Raw genomic sequence first — 25022 nt, forward strand, 5'->3', positions numbered from 1 at the left:
TGGTTGGCGCTTAGCTCTGTCCACCACCACAACAAACAACTGTGTGGAGGCCCTAAAGGACAAGGTACGTTCCAGGTAGAAAGCTAGAGCCCTTCTCATGTTCAATGAATGAAGTATCTCCTCATCTCTATGTGCATGAACTTTCAGCAAGAATTTTTGCAAACAGATTAACAGGTTAACATGGGAGCTGCTCATAGGCATGCTTCAGTGTGGGATAGTCTCTTTGGCCTTGGTAAAAGGCTGTCGCCATACCCCAGCCTGGGGATGTGGGGGCTGTTCGGGCCTACCAACCATCTCCTCTGGCAGGGCTGGCTGGTCTCCAGCGTCTGTCTCATCCACCTGGGTTGTCTCGTCGTTAGGCTTCTCCCCTTCCAAGACCATCTGTGTGGGAATGTCCCAGAGATCCAGGTTCTGGAGAAGCTGGGGGAACTCTGGCCAGTCCCACCCAAGGATGACAGGGTAGAGTAAGTCTGCGGTGACTGACACAGACATCTTTTAGGTCATCCCTGCTACAGTTAGTGTCACAGAGGCCGTGAAGTAGGTCTCGATGTCTCTGTGCACGGAACAGAGCTGTACCTGGACCCAGGTCACGTCAAGGGCTGATATTAGTCATTGGCATACCAAGGTCTGACCGCACCCAGAATCAAGTAGGGCGGTAACCGACCGTTGGCTGAAGCATACAGGAATCACTACCACTGCCCAGGCTTCTCATCCCAGTCCCAGGCTCCTTCCCCAGCCAGTCCTTATTCCCCTCTCCTGCCCCATCTTCTTGTTCCCAGCCATTCCCAGTTCTCCCCTCCTCAATCCTCATCTGACCTGCCTCTTCTCTCCCACCCAGCACCACTGACTCCCTGATCCAGACTTCCTCCCCAGGTTCCTCATCCAGTCTCAGTTTTCTGTCCCACTTCTTCCACGGTTTCTTGCCCCAGTCTTTGTCCATCCAAACCCAGTTCTCTTCTCCCATCCAGTACTTTGTCAGATGTGACTCTCCTCCCTCCCATGGTTCCTAGACTCAGGCTCCTTGTCCAGCCAGTCCCAGGCTCTCTTTTCTCCTCCCCTTGCCCCCAGCTCTTTGTCTGATCTCAGTGTGCCTCACAGCCAACTGGATTCTAGTACCTGCCCCGGCCCTCACCAGTTCCCAGTCCCTATCTTCTTGCCCAGCCTGTTCCATCCTCCCCTCCCACTTAGTTCTAGCCTCCCCTTCCCTCTAGATCCCAGTCCCAGTCTCCTTGTCCAGCAAGTCCCAGTCACAATTTACCTTTCCCCCCACTCCTCCAGTCCCAGTTTCACCAGACGACTTGTCCCAATGTACTCCTTTCCTCCCCCTCCCCCGGGGATGAACATGCTCCGTCTGGTGTGCACTAGGAATTATGAGACGCTCGAGCATGTGTAGTGAGGATAAAATCTTCAGACATGTTAGCTGCTAAAATCAAAGAAGTCTCTACTGAGCATGTGAAAACTGCGAACTTTGGGTAGATTTTCACAGGGATAGCAAAAGGCACATTACTGACTCAAAGGCCATCCTGCTGCCAAATTTCAAATCTCTGCTCGAAAGCATAGAGGCACTACAGCTGTTGAAAGAAAAAAGTCTCCAGAATTTTTTAACATGGGCAAACCATTGTGTTTTTCCATAGCCTTGTTTTCAGAAAGCATCAACCATTTTTGGCTGATATTTTCCAGAAACATTCAGCCTGAGGCAAACATCTGGCATGGAAAATTTCATCCCAAATAGTTAACATTTTGACAGTGGCCAATGCCAGGTGCCCCAGAGGGAATGAACAGAACAGGCAATCATTGAGTGATCCATCCTGTCATCCATTCCCATCTTCTGGAAATCAGGTGCTAGGGACAAGCAGAGCACTGGATTGCATCCCTGACGATCTTGGCTAATAGTCATTGATGGAACTATTCTCCATGAACTTATCTAGCTCTTTTTTTGAACCCTGTTATGGATAAAAACTGGTCAAACAAGACCCAAAACTCAACTTAGCACTAAAAGCAGCTAATTAACTTTAAATTAACTATTTTCTAACAATAACAGGATATATGTATGAAGGAGCGAGGGAAGCACTTATCACAACAAGTCTGATATTGCTCCAACAACTGTCACTGTCAGTAAGAAGGAACTGAGGGTGTCCGGGGGTGGCTCCGCCCTATTATACCAGCATGCAGGGCCGTGTGGCAACAGAGGGCACTCGAGCTGCCCTAATGGGAGGAAAAAAGTTCTCTGACAACAGTGCTCTATACACACAACTACAGTGGAATGGACATGTGCAAGCACTTGAAGAAGAATTATGTCTTATGTAAAATAGGACTGAATGTCAGTGTATGAACATTTGATCATTTTCTGTCAGATTTGATTATGACCTACCAATAACTATAAGGTTTTCCCATAAAAAGAGAAAGGAGGGGGAAAAAGGAAAATGCAGCAAAACAAGACCCTTTGTTGGTAATACAAACAATTAAAGTAATCTCTAAGAGTAAAAACAGGTGAATCATATGCATCACGAGGACTTGATGCAGGAATTACACAGTGATGTTCTATTGCCTGCATTATGCAAGAAATCAGACTACATAATCACAATGGTCCCTTCTGGCCTTAAAAATCCATGAAAAACAGTCTTGTTCCTATTTTGACTGTACTTACGTATTCAACATGTATAAAGTTTTCTGAGACCAGGTTCTACTGGAACTTTCATCTCCTCTCTGTCCATAGAATGGATACCAATGGCACAGTGGTTCTGACGTTCATTTTCTAAGCATTGCTTCAGTTTTTCTATAAGCAAGATATGCTGTTTTCTCTGGATCCATTTTAACACTTGCAAAATATTCCCAGTTTCTCAGCCATTATGAGATGTGGACAGAGAATTCCCCATACATGGCTGGAACTGTACTAAGTGGATAGGAAGTTGAAGTTAAAAGAGTGTGTGATTTTAACATTTCCCCTAAAATGTTTTACCAAAAAAGGTTTAATTTCAGGGTAAATCTGCCACTGATGTAGGGAAGTGGATTTCTGGCCACAACCTATCTAAGAGAAAGGAGAGCAAATGTTATTAGTGATATTAATGGAAAATACAATCTTCATCATCCATCCATAGTATTCACATTTATACCTATTTGGGCTTCATCTGTAATCCTTAGTCACATGTATAGTCCCATGGACTCAAGTGATTAAGCCTTGCAGAATCAAACCCATTGCAGGCCAGTCACTATAAGAAAGAGAAACACATATACTTTGAGTTAAGTATTTCATGGGGTCAGTGGGAGCTGTGGGTGTTCAGTACCTCTGGCTAACTTTAGGCCAGCAGTTCCCAAACTTTTGTGGGTTGTGCCCCCTTCCTCCATCCGCACTCTCCCTCCCCCCACCCCCCGGAGCTGGGAGCAGGGCCGTAGCTCCGGGGAGGGGGGAATGGATGCATGCAGACAGGGATAAGAGGGCTGAGGTTGGGACTGCAGCTGGGGGTTAGTCTGGGGCCAGAAGTGGGGCTGCAGGGCGGGAGTGGAGCCGCAGACAGGCTGCGGTGGGGGCTGGGCCAGGAGTAGAGCTGTGTCATGGCTGTGGTCGGGACCAGGTGTGAGGCCAGGAGCCGGGGACGCTGCTGGGGGTGGGACCGGAGCAGAGCTGGGGGCGGGGAAGGGCTGGGTGGTGCTCCCTCTCTGCCCCCCATGGGGGGGTGGCTTGGGCTGTGCCCCCCTCCAAATATTCCTCCATGCCCCCCTTAGGGGGCATGCCCACAGTTTGGGTACCTCTGCTTTAGGCACACACGTCTGCAAACATTGACCTGTGTCGAATGAGGCAGAGATTGTGTGAAACAAATAGTTTGTGACCATGTAATGGCTCTACCATAGGGTCTAAGCCAAAGCTCACTCCAAAGCGAATGGAAAGACTCACATGACTTCAGTGGGCTTTGATCAGATCCATAATGCATCTGTGCAAAGGAGAAGAATTAAAGCTGGATGATCCACCTTAGTTTTGTCACTTGCTAAAACTTTTTTGTGCTTGACTTTGAAATTTTCACATTCTTTTACTGAAGGCTCTTTTTCCTTGTATCAGTGAGTCTTATATTGTATGTTATACACTTCCATTGATGTTGTAGCAAATCACTGAGGGATTTGTGCCTCACTCAATGTCAGTTGAACTATTACAAGACATTATTGACAGAGAAGATAAAGACACCATGAAAGGTAAAATAGAGACATGTCCATTTTGCACCAATCATAAGTTTTTGCATTAATGCCACCAAGGTCTCACAGTAGGGTTTGAGTGTAAAAATGGCCAAGGCCCCCATTTCATTGGATCTATGCAGGAGCATGCTTACCCCAGCACAGAGCCTCTTTTAAGTCTATACTATAGGGCAGCATCAGGCACAAGGTTCTGCCTGTTTAGATCTGGGTTGCAGGATCAGAGGCTCAGTCCATCGTGAAGATTGGCACAAACTGGAGATAAACACCTAACTCTCAGTGAAAAATCAGTGAGGGCTGGATGCCTACCTCCCATTTGTGCCTTTGAAAATCCCCCCAATAGAACTTTAACCCAAAGTTATAATAACCAAAAGTTACATTTTTTATTTCCTTATCAAAAAGCATGTATTTCTGCCCATTTCTAGTTTCTCCTCAGGCAAGTATTACTTTTGCTATATTCCTAACCCAGATGAGATATGACATTCAAAATTAAGCTGAATAATATTTTTATTCTATGAAAAACTGTTTGAACACCTCAGGCCAATTAAATCTCCAGCAGTTTATTAGAACCCCTCTGCTGTGTTGTTCTCTTCTTTGAATTTATTACACCTATTGCTCAACTTCAGCAAGCTGAACGTTTCCACATTGCATTGCTAAGCAAAGGCCAGAACCAGAAGGGTTGAGTACGGAGGCTGAAAACAACCCTGGCTTTTTTGTCAGTCTTGTTATCGTCTTTATCAATCGTGCTGGGAATCAATATTCTGAACAATCTGATTTCACAAGCAGAAGCTGCTGGATATCTGCGAGGGGTCATTGTACACATGTATTTGGAAGTAACACATACAAGGCTTTTTGCTGTGCCAAAGGAAAAAATATCAATGTCACAGTCTTCTTTTTGTCACAGAGGAGCCCACGTATTTTACAAGAGAAACAGTTTCCAGGTGAATGTATCAGCTCTGTCACTGAGCAAAGCTTTGCAGCTTTCTATGCCACTTCTCCACAAGAATCTATTAACACCAGATGCACAGCCAGCCAGCCACTCCAGGTTGTTACCAAATAGTTATTTGGCAATTGCGAGCTTGTGCTTTCCCTTTCTCAAATTGTCCTTTCTCAAGATGAACACTGGTGTCTAGTCAACCTTGAGTTTTGAAAATCTGCCTGGAGTGCAAGGGAAGTGAGAAAGGCTGTCTACTCCATCTACTGACATGATGGAAAAGATTCTTCAGGGAGTAGGCAGAAGTACCCCTCATCATCCCAGCAAAAATCAACAAAGAACCCAGTTTCTTCAGGGATGTCCTACAAAATGCAAGGGCTTCTCTTTGATTCTTCCTGACGCATTTCAGACATTGTCAAAAATGATTTTATTGCTCATGAGGTGTCCTGGATTGACAGTACTAGAATATGAATGCATAATTAGTGCCATATCCTGCTCCCTTTTATATCACGGGTAGTTTTACCATTGATCTCAATGAGAGAGATGGATCGAGCCTTACATTGTGCATGTGCAATCAGAACCCTATCGTGCATTTAATTCAGAGGTCTCAAACTCAAATGACCGCGAGGGCCACATGAGGACTACTGCATTGACCCGAGGGCTGCATCACTGACACCCCCCCCGATGCCTCTGGCCCCGCCCCCACTCCACCCCTTCCATGAGGCCCCGCCCCTGCCCCGTCTCTTCTCCACCTCCTCCTCCAAGTGGTTTTAATAATATATATACACTCAGTAAAGCCTCCACTCCACTGGGTTGCACCACCACTCCACCCCTGCTCTGCCTCTTCCAGGGGTGGCAGGTTTATAGAAATTTTGGTGGTGCCCAAAACCTGCCCCCCCAAACTCTGCCCCCACCTGCCTAAGGCTCTGGGAGGGAGTTTGGATGGGGCAGGGAGTGGGGGTGCAGACTCTGGGATGGAGTTTTGGGAATAGCAGGGGGTGCAGGGGTGAGGGCTGTTGGGCTGGGGATGAGGGGTTTGGGGCATTGGAGAGGCTCAGGACTAGGGCAGGGGAAAGGCAGCCTGCCCTGACCATAGTGGAGGGGGGCACTAGGACCTTGCGGCAGCAAATGATGCGGAAAGCTGGCAGAGCAGAGCATGAGCTGCAGGCTCCGGGGCAGTGAAGGGGCAGCAAGTGAGGCTGGGGGACACTTGGGAGAGGTGCATGGGGGTGGCAGGCGGGGCCCAGGGAGAGACCCAGCCCCAAACATTGGGGAGCAGCGCACGGGGAGCTTAGCTGCCATATAAAATAACTCAGGGCGGGGGTGAGGGGAGTTTGGCGGCGACAGGAAGTAACTAGTGGGGGCGCGGGGAGCATGGCAGGCCGCAGGGAAGAGCTCTGCGGGCCGCATGCGGCCCACGGGCCGCGTGTTTGAGACCCCTGATTTAATTCAACTAGTTACATGAACCAGGAGAGCACCGATTTGCACATAGGGCTTCCTCCACGGTAGTCTATTTACACAGGCAGTAATTCTATATTATCTTATACAAACACACTGTGTAGCACCAGAGAAGCATTAAATACATCTTAAAAACACAGCCAGAAGAACATTATTCAGTGTCTCCTAGTCACCAAGAGGTATTTTGGCAGGATGGCTATAGTACCTACTAATTCAAACGAATTAAATTCCATCTTACTCTGTTGTATAGTTAAAATCCATAAATACGATAAATGTGGGAAAGTTTCACTAAGGAGAATCAATGCTACCAAATTAGTTGGCGCAATCAACCAGTGCACTATGGAATTAACATGTAGAGGTTGCTCCAGCAAAAGACAACAGCTTGATTCTGTATATCATTGTAATGCTCAGCAATGCAAACTAATGCAGTGCCCATAGACAATTACCAATTCTATCTTAAAGTAACAGGGGCTGTCCGAAAGTAGAAATACAGCATTGTAATGTAATGGGATGTGAATTAACCCGAATCAGCTAGTCTGTGATAGCAGTAGGCATACATCAGTGCAGACAAAAAACATCATTTATCAGTGCATGGGAGAGCAAGTGCATTTCTCAACTTCTGATTTTGACTTTTAAATTAATAATATAAATATTATAGACACTGCCCTGACCAGATGCTGCTGTATAAAGAGACCCCTGTTAAGCACAAAGACTTAATATCAAGAGAAAAGACACTGCTGCTATAAGTCACGTTTTCTGTATTTTACTAAAACACAACAAAATAGTTAACAGTAAAAACCATACACTTAAATAAATGCACGCTACCAAGAAGATCTCTATAACTAGGATTTCCACTTGTATAGTGAACTAATCATATTGTTCTGATGAAGCTGCTAGCAGCAGTGGCAAAGCAACAGTATAAACAAATGATGAAAATAGCTTCAAACGTTTTCAGAACTGCATAGATTATTAATTTATTAGCTTTATCTGAGTACTTCACAAAATTATTCAGCTGGAATTCAGGTAGACTAAACGATTATTCTGGATAGACTTGAATTTGTGGTTAGAATGAAAATTACATAATTTTGCAGTCATGGTTCTGATGTTTCACTCTACCAAAAAAAAATTATATATATATATATATATATATATATATGTCTTGTCCAGAATAAAAGTTGATGATTTAAGACCTTTCTTTAGGCAGCAATGAATTCCTTCTTCCCCACTCTCAGTCCAGGTTACTGTCAATCCCCAATCCATTTGAACCCAAACACTGCAATGCATTTTAGATTTTCCTGGCATTGTGGATTTTGGAGGTGCCTAAGTCAACAATATTTTGCTGATGTCTTTCCCAAAAACTTATGGAAGCAGTTTGTTTAAATCCTTGTTTGTATTTTTGTGCAATTATGCAAAGAGAGCCTTTGTCTCTACAAACTTAATTAAATGTTTTGTTCTACAAAATGTTCTAAAAGAGTAAAGACTATTCAGAAAAACTTGAGAAATGCTACTAAAGTGTGGTTTCCATGAGTTAAGGTAGAAAATGTCAATTGTGTAAGGAAAAGTATATAAAGAAAAGAATAATAAAATAAATAATAATAAGTAACACATACATAGCACCCTCTAGCTGAGGATCCCAATATACTTGATACAGGTGGGTAAGTATTACTATTGCCATTTTTCAGATGGGGAAACTGAGACACGGAGACAATAAATTATTTGACCAAGGTTACACAGCAAGTCAGGACAGCGTTGGAAATAGGCGCCAGGCCTCCTGACTCCCAGTCTTCTGCTATAGCTGATAGGCAATACTGCCTCCCATAGTAGGTTGACTGGGTCTACTGCTTCCCAAACAGAGGCTGTTATGGGTCCTCTCATGTATCCTGAATGTAGACCATCCTTTCAGATTTCAGTATCAATTTGGCTCCCTCTGGTGACTGATAACAGCAAAGCCATAAATATTCTCGCAGTTCAAGTTTCAAATGTAAAGTAGTTCCCACGCCCATCTGTCTGCCTGTTTTTCTTTGCTCTCACATGAAGACTTCCATTAACCTCAACAGACTTTGGATCGTACAGTTTAGCACTGGGTACAAAGGGCAACCTATACTGGTACAGCAGAACCTTACAATATATTCTAGTCTCTGTCCAACAGCCAATTGTCATTACTTTCTATTCCAGTGAGCTTGTTGATTATCATTCCTGTGAGCACTACTGTCTGTGTTGTACAGATGAGCAGCATCCAAACAGAGGAGTGCTTAGCATAGCTTCTGTTGGTTCACTTGGTAAATTTTGCTGCTTAGGGTCTAACCAGGTTTTCTGCTGCAATTATCGGCTGATGTTGTGAGCTGACATAAAACCTGTTGTTTGTTCTAGTATCAATGTCATTTCCATCAGATATAGTCACCATATCTTTGGTGGCTTTTTTTTATGGGGAATTGTTGTTAATGGTACAAAGCAGATGAATTTGTCAGGAATCTAGCCCTTAATGAGATCTAACCCACGTTTTACCATTGTGCTATGTAGGGATATGACTTATTAGACAGAGTTATTCCATCACCAAGTGATTGCTTTTAAACCCAATTGATCTTCTTACAATATTTCTCTGAATTAATGCAAAGTTAATGTATTATTTTAATAGGATTATATTTATATCAGCTATTCCATTAAGTGGGTTTCACTTGACTGGGCATCTATCCAAGATCTTAGATAACTAATCTCTTCAAGGTAGCCCACAAACTTATCCATTGTGCCATTCCATGAGGGACATTAATTGACTCATATTTTCTCTTTGATCTATACACAGAATTCCCCCGTGCAATAGCATTAATTATTATAAATCAAACAATTTTATTTTCTACGTGGCGACCTCTCAAGAGTGATTTACATATAAAGACAATTGAGCTAACATTCTAAGCAGAAATGAAGTTTTGACTAAAATATGCTTTACATTTTTAAAAATAGTCCACCCTAGTTTAAATTTAAGAATATTACATGTACATGTATGCATACACAGTAATTATATACTTTACACTTCTCCAGGTATAGTGAATGCAGTTTAAATTTTTCTTTACCTTTTTATCAGTAGGTAAGATAATACTGGTTTGGGCAGTATTCTCCATTTTAATGACAGGGAATACCAATTCAAACCCATTATAAGGAAAAAAATTAACTGTGTCCACTCTGTATATAAGTATCCATGCACGTAGAATTATTATGTATATATATATGTATGCAAGGTTGGTAGTGCTATTATTAAGATTGCCTGACACTTTCATTGTAAGACCCTATTTTCAGTTGCTTACAACTTTCCAAAATGTTAACTATTTGGGATGAAATTTGCCATGCCAGATGTTTGCCTCAGGCTGAATGTTTCTGGACAATATCAGCCAAAAATGGTTGGTGCTTTCTGAAAACAAGGCTATGGAAAAACACAATGGTTTGCCCATGTTAAAAAATTCTGGAGATCTTTTTCTTTCAACAGCTGTAGTGCCTCTATGCTTTCAAGCAGAGACTTGAAATTTGGCAGCAGGATGGCCTTTGAGTCAGTAATGTGCCTTTTGCTATCCCTGTGAAAATCTACTCAAAATTCGCAGTTTTCACATGCTCAGTAGAGACTTCTTTGATTTTAGCAGCTAACATGTCTGAAGATTCTATCCTCACTACACATGCTCGAGCCTCTCATAGTTTCTAGTGCACACCAGACGGAGCATGTTCATCCCCATGGCGGGGGAGGGGGAGGAAAGGAGTACATTGGGACAAGTCGTCTGGTGAAACTGGGACTGGAGGAGTGGGGGGAAAGGTAAATTGTGACTGGGACTCGCTGGACAAGGAGACTGGGACTGGGATCTAGAGAGAAGGGGAGGCTGGAACTAAGAGGGAGGGGAGGATGAAACAGGCTGGGCAAGAAGATAGGGACTGGGAACTGGTGAGGGCCGGGGCAGGTACTAGAATCCAGTTGGCTGTGAGGCACACTGAGATCAGGCAGTGGGAGGAGAAAGGAGAGCCCGGGACTGGCTGGACAAGGAGCCTGAGACTAGGAACCAGCGGGAGGGAGGACAGCCAGATCTGACAAAGTACTGGATGGGAGAAGAGAACTGGGTTTGGATGGACAAAGACTGGGGCAAGAAGCCATGGAAGAAGTAGGACAGAAAACTGAGACTGGATGAGGAACCCAGGGAGGAAGTCTGGATCAGGGAGTCAGTGGTGTTGGGGGGGAGAGAAAAGGCAGGTCAGATGAGGAGGGGAGAACTGGGAATGGCTGGGAACAAGAAGATGGGGCAGGAGGGGGGAACAGGGACTGGGTGGGTAAGGAGACTGGGACTGGGATGAGAAGCCTGAGCAATGGAGACTGACTTGGGGATTGGGTAAATAAGGAGAATGGGACAAGGACAAGGACCCCAGGCTGAGAAAGAGACAGGTCTGGGACAGGGACAGGGCAGAAGAATGTGACCACTAGAGAACCCCTCCAGAGCCTGGAATGGAACCCAAGATTCCTGTGTCTCACCAATCCTTTGCTGTCAGCAAATATCTGTGAAACCTACTGGCATGTCTCATCCCCCTCTAGTGCTGGTCCACATAGAGGATAACAACCTACTACTGTTATCATTAACATTATTATTAGCATGCGTGGCAGAGGTCTTTGCAGTAGATCTAAATGTTTCAAGCCTGGTGGTGATCCATATATGTGTCAATATGATGCCACAGAATGGAATATCTGTTTTTTTCAGTTTTTTTTTTAACCTAGGAAATTGCAGAAAAGCCCCCCTACACTAAAATAATATTATTAATTCAAGTCAAGTACTCAAAAGTTAAGAAATCCCAGAATTTAGGGTTCCTGTACAACCTTAATTTGGTCCCCTGGGGTGCATGCTAATTATGTGAGCCTATACTATTTTTTCCACAGGACCACTGCCTCATTCAATGCACAGGATGTGCCTGCAACAGGGATGAATCAGGGTTGTGTAATAAAGGAAGCTGTTGTGTGTAGGATCCCTGCTTCATTTGTTGCAGAAGTTGGAAGGTGTGTACTCTTTGCAGGTACTGGGATGGGGGGGTCTAGGCCTACCCCCAAAACTATAGGCCCACCTCCTCAATGGAGAGGGAGAAGCCACTGGACCCAGGTCATACCTGAATACTGGAGACAACAAATGACAAAACATGGACAGGAGGAAAGACAAAGGTTGAAAATCAGGGATTCAGAGGGGGGTGCCAAGCAGAGAACCCCCAACAGTGCCCACCACTCCTCAAAGGCATCTAGAGAGTCAGTGAAGTTTTCCCAGAGGAACTCTGCTCACCAGTGGAACTTAACCAGGGACCAGAGATAGGCCCCATAGTCACAGAACACCCTGTATGACCAGTTTCCTCCTCCTGGTGTGATGGCTGGCCATCTTGGCCAGCACCAGGCGGCGTTGACGAGGTCTTGCAACTCTGTAGGTTGTGCATAAATGGGGAGCTGTGGGGAAAAGTGAGCCAGAACCTCAGTAAGAGATTCTGGGGGAGCTGGAAGAGGGGCTGGAACCTGATGCACCCTACATAGATGTGTGTGAGGCTCTCCTCACCACAGATTGGAAAGTGTGCACTATTTGTAGTCCTGGGTCAGGCAGGTCTGCACAGAACTAATGCCATCTTCTGCCGAATTAAGGAGGAGGAACCACTAAACCCAGGTCACTATTGGTTTCTGGGACAACAAATGATAAAACAGGTGTGGGATTGAGGTTAAAGGTAAAAAAATCAGGGATCCAGAGGGGGACACCAAGCAGAGAACCCTTGACAGTGTTGAATTCTCCTCAAAGTGTCTAGGTATTCAGTGGACGTCACCCAGAAGAACTCTGCCTGGAGATGTGATTGTACAAGGGATTGGAGATAAGCCTTAAAGTTGCAGAGCACCTCTCCGTTCAGCTTCCTTCTTCTGATGTGATGGATGGCCACCTTGGCTCATGCTGGGAGGAGGTTGATAAAGAAGCCTTACAACTTTGTGGGCGATGAATGGGGTGTATGTAAATGAGAAGGTGCAGGGAGAAGTGCAGCGAGAACCTCAGTAAGAAGTTCTGGAGTAGCTGGAAGAGGGGCTGCAACCTGAGGCACCCTATGTAGATGTGTGCCAGGGTCTCCTTCTAACCACAGATTGGAAAGTGTGTAGTGAATGAGGCAGGGGACTGCAGGAAGAGAAAGCATGGTCTCATGGTTAAGGCAGCAGAATCCAGCCCTGGAAAATGAGATTCTATTCCTGCCTCTGCCACAGAGTTCCTGTGTGGTGCTGGGCAAATCACTTAAACAAAACTTTTCAAAGTTCCTCATTGTGTGCTCATTTTCTGATGCCCAACTTGAATACCTGGGATCTGATTACAGAAATGCTGAGCACTCACAGCTTCAACTGAAGTCATGGGAGATGTGCTTTGAATATCTTTATGGGTGGAGGGTATAAGAGGCCAGGGGAGACTAAGCCTCCCCAAACAGCCAGCCTGCTGCCTTTGGTGCACACTGCCACCAAAAGGGTGCCCAGGCCATGACCCTGCCCATGCTCTGCCTGAAGGCCCCACTCCCACTCATCCTCTTCCCTACAAGGTCCTGTTCTCAGTCTGCCTCTTCCCATCCCCATTCTGCCCACATGGGGGCTTTGGGGAGGGAGTCAAGAGGCGCGCGTAACGGATGGGCAGCCTCGGGGGCGAAGAGGCACATGTGAGCAGTGAGTGGCTGGGCGAGCAGGCCGGGGCCTTGGGGGCGAAGAGGTGCGAGTGGTGGATGGGGGTTGGGGGAGGGGGCAAAGAGGCACACGAGACAGGCAGGGGGGCCTCAGGGGAAGAGGTGTGAGAGGCGGGCGGGGGGGCCTCGGGGGAAGGGGCCAAGCGGGGCCGGGGGTGGAGTATGGGTGGGGTTCCAGGGGGAGGAGGCCAAGCGGAGGCAGGCCTCAGGGCGGTGCGACAGTCCAAGCGCATCCAGCCTTCCCAAATGGAGGAGTCACATGCTGCCCATGAATATATTACATGCTATATAATGCTAAGTAATCTGAAAAATCAGGTCCTAAAGGTGTCTCAAATTGGACATCCAAAATTAATGAATATTTTTGACCTTTATCTCTCTGTGTCTCAGTTACCCCTCTGTAAAATGGGAATAATGTCTCACAAAGCTGTTGTAAAAAATAATTAATTATTGTCTGTGAAGCACTCAGGTACTATAATGATGTGCAGCTAACAAAAGCCCTTGAGGAAATTCATAATTTTGTCTTCAAAATCAGGGTTTTAATGGTGTGCAGGAAATAAGACAGGGGGCCACAGATTGAACAATATAGATAAAACAAAATATTGAATAGATGCTCATTAACTTAGCACCATCCATCCTGTGCATTGAATGAGGCAGGGTGTGATGAGGCATCTGCCTCACACTAGCCCATAAAGGGTTAATAGAACCCTAGGGAGGCTGCACAACAGACTGCCAATTGGAGAGGGCTATGAGGAGCAGCCAATCAGGGCCAGGCAGACTCATATAAGACAAGCCGCAGGGGAAGTGGCCCAGGGAAGTAGACTGTGGAGTTGGAGGGGATGCAGCACATGGCTGCCATATACAGGGTCCCTGGGCTGGGTCCCGGAGTAGTGGGTGGGCCCGAGTGTCATCCACTCACCCCCCGCCTCCTGTTTGCCACCGAGGAAGTGGCTGGACAGTGGCCTACGGTTCCCCCGAAACGGGGAAAACAGAGTGTGACACAGCCAGAGGGCTAAAGAGGACACTGTGTTCACTGGTACAACTCGCATCTTGGAGCAGAAGTGACAGTGGTGAGATGTCACCAGACGAGGGTGCACAGGCGGACTAAGCTAATTCCCAGGACAGCCAGCAGAAGGCACCACAGCGATGAGTCGAGCCCCGTCACACAGGGATACTGGGGAAAAAATGGTATGTGATTATATCATTAGAGACTGTATCATAAAGCATAAGCACAAATTAAGGTTACATAAACACCTTTAATTCTGACACCTCCTAACTGCTGAGTGCTTGATTTTTTTCAACTTTAATAATTTGTGTGTAATATGCACATGTGTCTATGTTATCTTCATGGCATATACAGAGAAGTTATATAAAAACATACAATACTCTTGTAGGAAGGTTGCAACATAACACTACTTTATTTCTTAGAATCCAGAACCTACACACAAAGAATCCAAAAATAGAGAGACAAAGCAGGCTGCTCCCTATGGCAGAGGCACAACTCAACCCACATTACTCTAGGTTGGCTTTCTGCAGACTGACTCAGATTGCACTCAGAGATACAGAGCTCCATAGCCTCCAAAAAGGACCAGGAAACACTTTACAAATTAAAGTGATAGCTTGTAATTTTAACATATACTAATTTTCTATATACTACTGTCTGTCACTTATGATGTATATACACAAATCAATACACACACACACAATATAAACCTTCTTAATTTTAGGTATCACTGATTAAGATCACTTCTTTGTGACTTAATGAGGGACTATACTATTAACAAGAAGTCATTAGAATGTGATCTCAGAAGGCAAGCAAATAAGGTTGAGCAGATTAATAAAAGACGGAAGCAAACAGAGTAAGACTAGGAACTGTGAACAAGGAGAAGATAATATAAAACTGTAGCTATTGTATGTAGAATACAAAATAAGCCAGGTTTAAAAGAGGAACACGGGGAAATAATTAACTGGAAGGAACAAATGAGGAAGCATGACAACATAATTCAGTCCTATATAAACATCACTGGCAGGTCTCAGTAACATTAACCTCCTAAACAGTGGAGCAATCTGAGTTACTGGGAAGAATATATCAATGGCAATAAGAAGCAGGCTCTCTGCAAGGGATTATCACCATATAGAAATGTGCAAAACAAAGGCAATACCCCTAAATTTTACTCTTCGCTCTGACACTCTCTGTGGCCTTGGACGTGTTATTTAACCTCTCTATGTCCAATTCCTTATCTGTAAAATGCTTGTTCCACCATGAAGAATTCCCCTGCATAAAGTGCAAACTGACGACCCTTCTAGAGAAAAAATGTGGACTTGAGCATTAACTGACTGCTCTGAAACAGACAAGGTCATTAAAAGAACTCCCAGAAGGCCTGCTGCAAGATGCATCACTGGAAGATCAGACTGAAAAATGGAAGCAGGAGGGGGTGAGATGGAAGATCACATCTGAAACTAGAACTGTTTCTGCAAGGATTTCTCTTACCTCAAGAGATACCAGGTTCTGACTAAGAAGAAGAAGCAACAAGTTCTGCTGGTGGGGGACACATTACTAAGGTGTAAGGACAGAACAGCATTGTACAGTATGTGGCACAATGGGGCCCTGACCTGATTGAGGCTTCTAGATGCTATCACAATACAAATGTTGAATAACTAAAGAACATTCTGCAAGCAGCATCCTGTGCTGCCTGTTGCTAGTGGGAGCAAAAAGCTGAAATGTGTTACGGAGTGCAAAGGAAACAGCAGACGCAGAAGCTCTTTGAAAAGTATCGTGGATGATTTCAGAGACCTAGCTCAAGAAGTGAAAGAGGACAGCACCGGTGATTTCCTCAAGTGTTCTGCCAGTCCTAAGGTTGGATAAGTAGGATTGTAGAAATAAACCAATGGCTAAAGAGGTGAGGAGGTTAAGATTCACAGAGCACTTATGCCTTCTCCTTTTGTGGAGGGAAGGGGTTGTTCGAATTGGACAGCTTTGCCTAAATGGTAGGGAGACCTACCCCACTAGCAGAACTAGTCAGGAACTCTTCAAATTGAGGCACTGGCTTGGCTAGGTAATTAGTTTGGAACAGAGTTTAACTATTGTTTCAGTGAAAACATTTTCCGGCCTCAGGCATAGTCTAGTCTGAAGGGTGGATATGTAGTCAGTTCTAACACTAGCCAGACTCACCATGTCAGAAACTACTGGAAGAATAATTAAACACTTATTTAAATACTGTTCTTGGCCCAGTAAGTACCAGCGTCAGAAGAAATGGAGTGGGGCACAGTAAGAAGAGAGAACACAGAGCGGCAGCATAGTAAAGGGAGTTGATTGAAATAAAAATCCCAAATGAATTTAATTTAGAAGGTCTGCAAATATAACACACAAGACAAGTGTACACATACCTGCTCTCTAATTGCCTGAGCTGTGACAATGTGAAGAGGATACAGTGCAAGCTTTTAAGGAAAAATTTAGGTTGCTACCAATTTAAAATTACTTCCATTAATCTCAATTTGTGAATGTAAACAAGACTGATTTACATACAAATATTCATAATATGATGAAAATTTGGAAGTATTATGCAAAGTTGAATAAACAAATTCAAATATTGTGTATCCATGCATACTTAGGGAAGTGGTTTTCGAACTTTTTAGTCTGCATACCGCTTTCCAAATAATGTAGTCTACCACATACCTCCATCTGAGATAGGATCATAATATACCTATGAAAACAGAAAGGAAAAAAATAAAAGGGTCTGTAAGGGATAACACGATGCCATTGTCCACCATTACGAGACTTTTCTCGCGTACTCCCTGACGAGAGCTTGCGTGCCCTTAGGGATACTCATACCCCAGTTTGAAAACCACTGGTTAGGGAGTATTCCCATTATTAAACATCGCGCTACAACACATGAAAATTCATTTACTGTACAAGAACCTCAGATTACATCTGAAGCACTGACTTTTTCTGGGATAATTCACTTTTTAAAAAAGTTTTAATATTTTTACTTTCTTGAGTTCCCAATTATAGATCTATTTATGGCAGATTCTACAAATACCATTTTTGTCTTTAATCCATATTATTCACATTTTTGAAAAAAGACTAGTGAATTTAAGACATGTTTGCTATTATTCAGTTATATTTAGGCAGTCACCAAAGGCTCCATTCAGGATCAGGCATTAATTCTGCCAGGTGCCAAATGATGCAGTCATTCAGTTAAGGCTGCACGGAACCCTAATGAAATCTATGGGTGCAAGGGACCTCCTGCTCAGATATGACTGCAGGATCAGGGTCTAGTTTATTAACTATTGTAAGGCAGAAATGAATGAGCTTTGTCTTAAAAAAAAGAGAACTTTCCCCTCAAAGCGTAGATTTTCACCACTTCTTCTCCGCTGTTTTGCTTTTGTTTCCTGCCTTCTAATTATTTTTTCTCCTGCTTTCTTCTCTGCCTTTCACAAACACCAAAATGAATTTTAATTGGGATGTTGAAAGGTAAAGTATTTCCTTCCACCTCCATATCCTGTGTTTCAAAAGGACTTATTTTTTATATATTTTTAAATTTTTATTCCACATTTTGCAGTCCAAAGCTAACTAACTACTGACCTCCAGGAGCCATTAGATTTATCACTCTGAATAGCGTTTGCAGTGTAAATTCTTGACATTTGTGTTACAGAGTTTATATTTATTCATCAGTGTATGCTCAAGATTCAGGATCACCTATTTTAGCTCCTTTATCAGATGCCAATATCAGTCAGAAAGGAATCTCTAAATTAAATTTTTTATAAGTATGATGGCTTTGTATATTGAGAAAAGGGGCCAGTAATAATAAAATTATACAATCATTTTATTACTAGATAAATCTTTAGTGCTGACCAACAAGTAATATTAGTTTTAGCTTTTTCAATCATTGCAAAACAGCTTTTACTGTAGAATTCAATACTAAAAAATAAAACCTTATATAAAAGAAATGTTTTATTCCTTTCATTGGTACTGTTTGATTCTTTAATTGTTGCTTGGAAAATAATAAATACAGTTAACACTTCATTCCGCCAGGTGTCACTATAAAACAATCATAGGAATAATTTACTTTGTTTCAAATTCTAACCTGAAATTTTACAACTAAGGGGGAGTTGCATCCTCAAATGGAGAATCCCTATGTCCTCTCTGCTCTGATGCCCTCCTCTTACCTAATATAAAAAACAGCGCAAAAGGGATTTCTTCAATTATCAAGTATATTTAGAAACCAACCTATTGAAAAATTATTTATCAACCTTGGTTTTACAAAAATGTCAATAAATAATGCTTAGTTTTATGTTACCATCCATGTGTTACTTATTCAGGATACATTCCACTGCCTTTTACACAATTGACATTGGCTTAGCAAAGGAGCAGAGGTCAGCTTGATGATTTAGGCATAACAGGTATTTAAAATTCTCATATTAAAAGGTATTATCTCTCAAGAAAGTTACACTAACCATGACACACACACACATAGTTACTTACTTTTCCCTTTTAAATTCAATGTGATATATGCGAAGAAAGTTTAGGCACATTTTAAAAAAAATCAGCAAAGCGAAATACTGTACCTCAATTGGAAAGAACACAGGCCACAAGGCACAGGTTTTCTATTCATGTGACTCAGAGTGCATTTGCTTCAGGGAGATGGTGGTAACTAATAATTTATACTAAATTTAAGAATACAAAGCAATTTTGGGAAGAGCTCATCTTTTAGTCATGTGCAAATTTCATCATAGCATGTTTTTAAATACGTACAAAAGGAAGACTAGCTGGGGGCTGGCCAGAGTTGAGGGGTGAGGGGCCCAGCTTCGGAGTGAGGGAAGAGGGCTGGCTGGGGCAGGGCCACCCAGAGGGGGGCGCAAGTGGGGCAATTTGTCCCGGGCCCCACAGGGGCCCCCACGAGAATATAGTATTCTATGGTATTGCAACTTTTTTTTTAATGGACGGGGCCCCCAAAATTGCTTTGCCCCAGGCCCCCTGAATCCTCTTGGCGGCCCTGAGCTAGGGTGGGAGCAAGGGACCCTGCTGGAGTGGGGGTGAGGGCTCCTGCTGTCGGGGGGCTGGCTGTAGTGGGGGCTGAACTGGGTATATGGCTTGGCCTACCAAAGTAACAAGTGTGCAATCCTCTAATAGTAATTTTGTGCTTTACCCAAAGCCATAAGCCATTAGGCACTAATTCCATCCCTATTCAGCAAAGTCCTTGAGCATGTGCCTAACTTCAACAATGTGCTTAAGTTCCATTGACTTCAATAGGAGCTAAGCATGTGATTAAATGCTTTCCTTGAATTGGAGAACTCCTTCAGTAGAATGAGCATCGCTTGCCTTAAGTCTTAATTTAAAAGAACCAATCTTTCTGATTATTTCATTAGACACTGCTGGTGCTCAATATGTGATGTATGTAGCCATATATTGAGTTATGCTGTGTGCTAACCTTTTCAGACAGAGGAGTCAGCCTTCCTGCCACATATGTTTTTCTCGGGGAGGGAACAAGTGTTATAGATCTATATCTGGTGAAGTTTTTATTTGGTGTGAGCTCAACCACATTTGAAGCATCATGGAAGAAAGCCATCAAATGTGGTTGCAATGGCCAGGAAGTGGCTCACATTAGAAGCTTGTATCATCCCTGTGTCTTGAACCAACCAGGAACCACATAACAAAACAGTAGCTTAGCTGCATCACAAGACTTCTGAGTAGTGACATTTTTACAGGATATATTAACCACATCAGCCTTCACTAATACAGCCATTAAAGGGCAGGAAAAATCTCAGGAGGTAACAAAACAAAGGCACTTCCTTTGTTTCTTTTTTTCCATTTAATTTAATAGATTTCAAACTGCACTTGATATGAGTAAGAGCTTTTCCATTTAATCTACACCCAATACTAAGCGCTCACAATATCAGCAACTGCTTTGATTGTTCGAGGTGTCTGAGGCTTGAGATGTTATTTCCAGGGTATGGGAACCCTGCAGCCTCTGTAAGTCATGAAGTTGTGATGGTAACAACCCACCTCTTCTTTGAGGTGCTGCATCACTACATCTACCATGCAAGTTACAGTTACTACATTTTACTGACAATTATTAATAAACTACTCTCCTCATTACCTGCTGGACAACAATGAGGTTCATAACTGAGGCCCCTTAGAAATCTGTGAACACTACATAGGAGGAGGGCAGGCTGTATAATAGACATTAGAGATGGAAAATATCTATTTGATCAGCTTATTCATCCACCTACCAGATTGATTTGGGGTAATTATTGCCTTGCCCTAAAATTTAATACTTGAAATCTTGAAACTTAAGAAACTTTTGTAAGTTAATGCTCTCCCATTACCCAATGAATACTAATGCTGTTGCTGAAATAATGAAAGTGTTCTTATGTTTATGCAGTACGTTTGATCCAGACGAATCCCAAGTACTTTATAAACTAACTTTACAAACCATATATTGCACAGTAATGACTTTATTCAACACTGAAGTGCAGCCATTTCTGCATCAATTGTTTAACAGCTCAGCAACAGCACACGACAATGTAATGTTTGACTGCTTTAAGGAAAAAAAATCCTTCACACTGATTTAACTGTGGTACCATTACCACAATTCCATAATCGGACAAAGCACAAGGGAAAATTTTAAGTAAGCAGAATGAGGCTACTCCCAGTTAGAATGAGAGTGGGATGCTGGGCTCCTCTGAAATACTGCTGCTTTCAATAAAACAGGAGCTCTCTATCTTATATGGCCCCCAGCACCACAGTATCTGATTTCATCACAATCTCTAATGTATTTATCTTCCCAACACCCCTGTGAATTAGGGAGGTGCAATTATCCCCATTTTACATATGGGGAACTGAGGCACAGACAGGAAAAGGAACTTGCCCGAGATCACACAGGAAGTCGGTGGCAGAGCAGTGATTTGAATCCAGTCCCTAGGCTAGTGCCCTAACTGCTGGACAGTCCTTCATCAATATAGGTTGAGAGAGGAACTGAGAGGGGCAGGATGTATGCCCTGGGATATGGATTCAGGGCTGCAACTTGTATTTTCCTAAAATTTGGGTTCAGATCCTTATAAAAACCATCTATAGGAAGCCCAGATTATCTTTTGTGGATAATTGCAGGGGACTGTCTTTCTCCTTCTTGCACCAAGAATACCAAATCCTCTAGATACCTTAGTAAGATCAATTAGTGAAAGTTTTAATGAATTTCATTAGGAAATCATCCAGCTTTTGAGAGTAACTATGATCTAGGAGCTATGGCTACTAAGGTTTCATCTTGTGAGCCTCAGACGGGTAGGTCTAGGGGGCCAAGTGAAGGAAGTTCCAAGAGACTGGCATTATTCGTGGCAGACAAACACATACAGCAATTTACAAGCCAAGAGTGTCTTCATTAAGTTACTACAAGTGATGAGCACATTAGAAGAACCTATATAGAACAGAATAAACTTGTAAGGGATGACCAGGATTAATTAAGCTTGAACTTGGTCGATCTTTCTGGCTGCCCAGCATATAATGGGAAAAGGTAAAAAAAGTAACCCTGGAACCCCAACCAGGGGACTGATAGAGCATCTGGTCTCCAGGCCTGTGAGTGAGAATGCTGTGGACAGAATTTATCTTCTTGGCTACAATTCCCAGCAACACCCTTGGGAGGAGGCTGACTATTGCATTCTCTACTGCCCACAACTCTAGGAGGCTGATGTTGACCTGGCATTCATGGGGACACCACTTTCCCTGAAATATATGAAATCCTACCTGAGGAGCTCTTCCCACCAGACTGGCCTCAGCCCTCATATGGATTGCTGGAGGATCTGCCAACAGTTTGTCTTGGAGATATATGTTGGGGTGATCACTGCACCACATAGGGGAAGGCAAGCTTGGGCCAGTAGAGCTTCATTTTCTTGTAGAGCATCCCCTTTTGTTGCAGCCTCTATGCCTGGTGTTGGGGAATAATTTCCTGGCTCTTGTGAATCATAAAGGATAACAGGATTGGCAGTCTGGGTAGAACTAAAGTTGTAACTGACACAAAGCTTCCTTGCACATCTCTCAATAATGGATGATTTGATGAGTCCAAAAGGCCTTTTTCCCAAGGCTAACCAAAGAGCTCCATCCCATCAAATGGCACTTGAACTAGATTGCTCTCAAAGTGGGGTCTGTATCTAGAGCCTGGAGCCACAATTTTCATTGATGTTTCAAGGAAGCGATCTGATGGAAAATCTGGTGAGGTAACAGAAGGCATCACACAGAAGAATTCATGTCAGGTTGAATACAGTTTCTTTCTAGTCCCCTCTTTAGGTCCCCAGAGATCTCATTTTCTGAGAAGAGGAAGTGGTGGCAAAACAATGGAGGTGGGTTTTAAGGTGTTTGATCTTTTGGTCAAGAAGTCCTTTGGTAAAAGTCCACCTCAATGACTATTTCTGTGTGAACCTGATCCTGACTAAGATGAAGGAAGGCCAAGTCAATCTTTGGGACAGGAGAGAATTTGGTGGCTTTATTCCACTGGACTTGGTAGCAGAGATATCATTCGGTTTCAGAGTAGCAGCCGTGTTAGTCTGTATCCGCAAAAAGAAGAACAGGAGTACTTGTGGCACCTTAGAGACTAACAAATTTATTAGAGCATAAGCTTTCGTGGACTACAGCCCACTTCTTCGGATGCATATAGAATGGAACATATATTGAGGAGATATATATATACACACATACAGAGAGCATAAACAGGTGGGAGTTGTCTTACCAACTCTGAGAGGCCAATTAATTAAGAGAAAAAAACTTTTGAAGTGATAATCAAGCTAGCCCAGTACAGACAGTTAAGGAGTGTGAGAATACTTACAAGGGGAGATAGATTCAATGTTTGTAATGGCTCAGCCATTCCCAGTCCTTATTCAAACCGGAGTTGATTGTGTATAGTTTGCATATCAATTCTAGCTCAGCAGTCTCTCGTTGGAGTCTGTTTTTGAAGTTTTTCTGTTGTAATATAGCCACCCGCAGGTCTGTCACTGAATGACCAGACAGGTTAAAGTGTTCTCCCACTGGTTTTTGAGTATTTTGATTCCTGATGTCAGATTTGTGTCCATTAATTCTTTTGCGTAGAGACTGTCCGGTTTGGCCAATGTACATGGCAGAGGGGCATTGCTGGCACATGATGGCATATATCACATTGGTAGATGTGCAGGTGAACGAGCCCCTGATGGTATGGCTGATGTGATTAGGTCCTATGATGATGTCACTTGAATAGATATGTGGACAGAGTTGGCATCGGGGTTTGTTACAAGGATAGGTTCCTGGGTTAGTGGTTTTGTTCAGTGATGTGTGGTTGCTGGTGAGTATTTGCTTTAGGTTGGGGGGTTGTCTGTAAGCGAGGACAGGTCTGTCTCCCAAGATCTGTGAGAGTAAAGGATCATCTTTCAGGATAGGTTGTAGATCTCTGATGATGCGCTGGAGAGGTTTTAGTTGGGGGCTGAAGGTGACAGCTAGTGGTGTTCTGTTATTTTCTTTGTTGGGCCTGTCTTGTAGGAGGTGACTTCTGGGTACTCGTCTGGCTCTGTCAATCTGTTTTTTCACTTCAGCAGGTGGGTATTGTAGTTTTAAGAATGCTTGATAGAGATCTTGTAGGTGCTTGTCTCTATCCGAGGGATTGGAGCAAATGCGGTTATATCTTAGAGCTTGGCTGTAGACAATGGATCGTGTGGTGTGTCCTGGATGGAAGCTGGAGGCATGTAGGTAAGTGTAGCGGTCAGTAGGTTTCCGGTATAGGGTGGTATTTATGTGACCATCGCTTATTAGCACAGTAGTGTCCAGGAAATGGACCGCTTGTGTGGATTGATCTAGGCTGAGGTTGATGGTGGGATGGAAATTATTGAAATCATGGTGAAATTCCTCAAGGGCTTCTTTTCCATGGGTCCAGATGATGAAGATGTCATCAATGTAGCGCAAGTAGAGTAGGGGCGTTAGGGGACGAGAGCTAAGGAAGCGTTGTTCTAAGTCAGCCATAAAAATGTTGGCATATTGTGGGGCCATGCGGGTACCCATAGCAGTGCCGCTGACTTGAAGGTATATATTGTCCCCAAATGTGAACTAGTTGTGGGTGAGGACAAAATCACAAAGTTCAGCCACCAGGTTAGCTGTGACATTATCAGGGATACTGTTCCTGATAGCTTGTAGTCCATCTTTGTGTGGAATATTGGTGTAGAGGGCTTCTACGTCCATAGTGGCCAGGATGGTGTTTTCTGGAAGATCACCGATGGATTGTAGTTTCCTCAGGAAGTCAGTGTTGTCTCGAAGATAGCTGGGAGTGCTGGTAGCGTAGGGTCTGAGGAGAGAGTCTACATAACCAGACAAGCCTGATGTTAGGGTGCCAATGCCTGAGATGATGGGGCGTCCAGGATATCCAGGTTTATGGATCTTGTGTAGCAAATAGAATACCCCTGGTCGGGGTTCTAGGCATGTGTCTGTACAGATTTGTTCCTGTGCTTTGTCAGGAAAACCTCTCCAGCGCATCATCAGAGATCTACAACCTATCCTGAAAGATGATCCTTTACTCTCACAGACCTTGGGAGACAGACCTGTCCTCGCTTACAGACAACCCCCCAACCTAAAGCAAATACTCACCAGCAACCACACATCACTGAACAAAACCACTAACCCAGGAACCTATCCTTGTAACAAACCCCGATGCCAACTCTGTCCACACATCTATTCAAGTGACATCATCATAGGACCTAATCACATCAGCCATACCATCAGGGGCTCGTTCACCTGCACATCTAC

This window comes from Chrysemys picta, chromosome 2 (genome assembly GCF_011386835.1).
Source record: "Chrysemys picta bellii isolate R12L10 chromosome 2, ASM1138683v2, whole genome shotgun sequence".
Classification (NCBI taxonomy): Eukaryota; Metazoa; Chordata; order Testudines; family Emydidae; genus Chrysemys; species Chrysemys picta.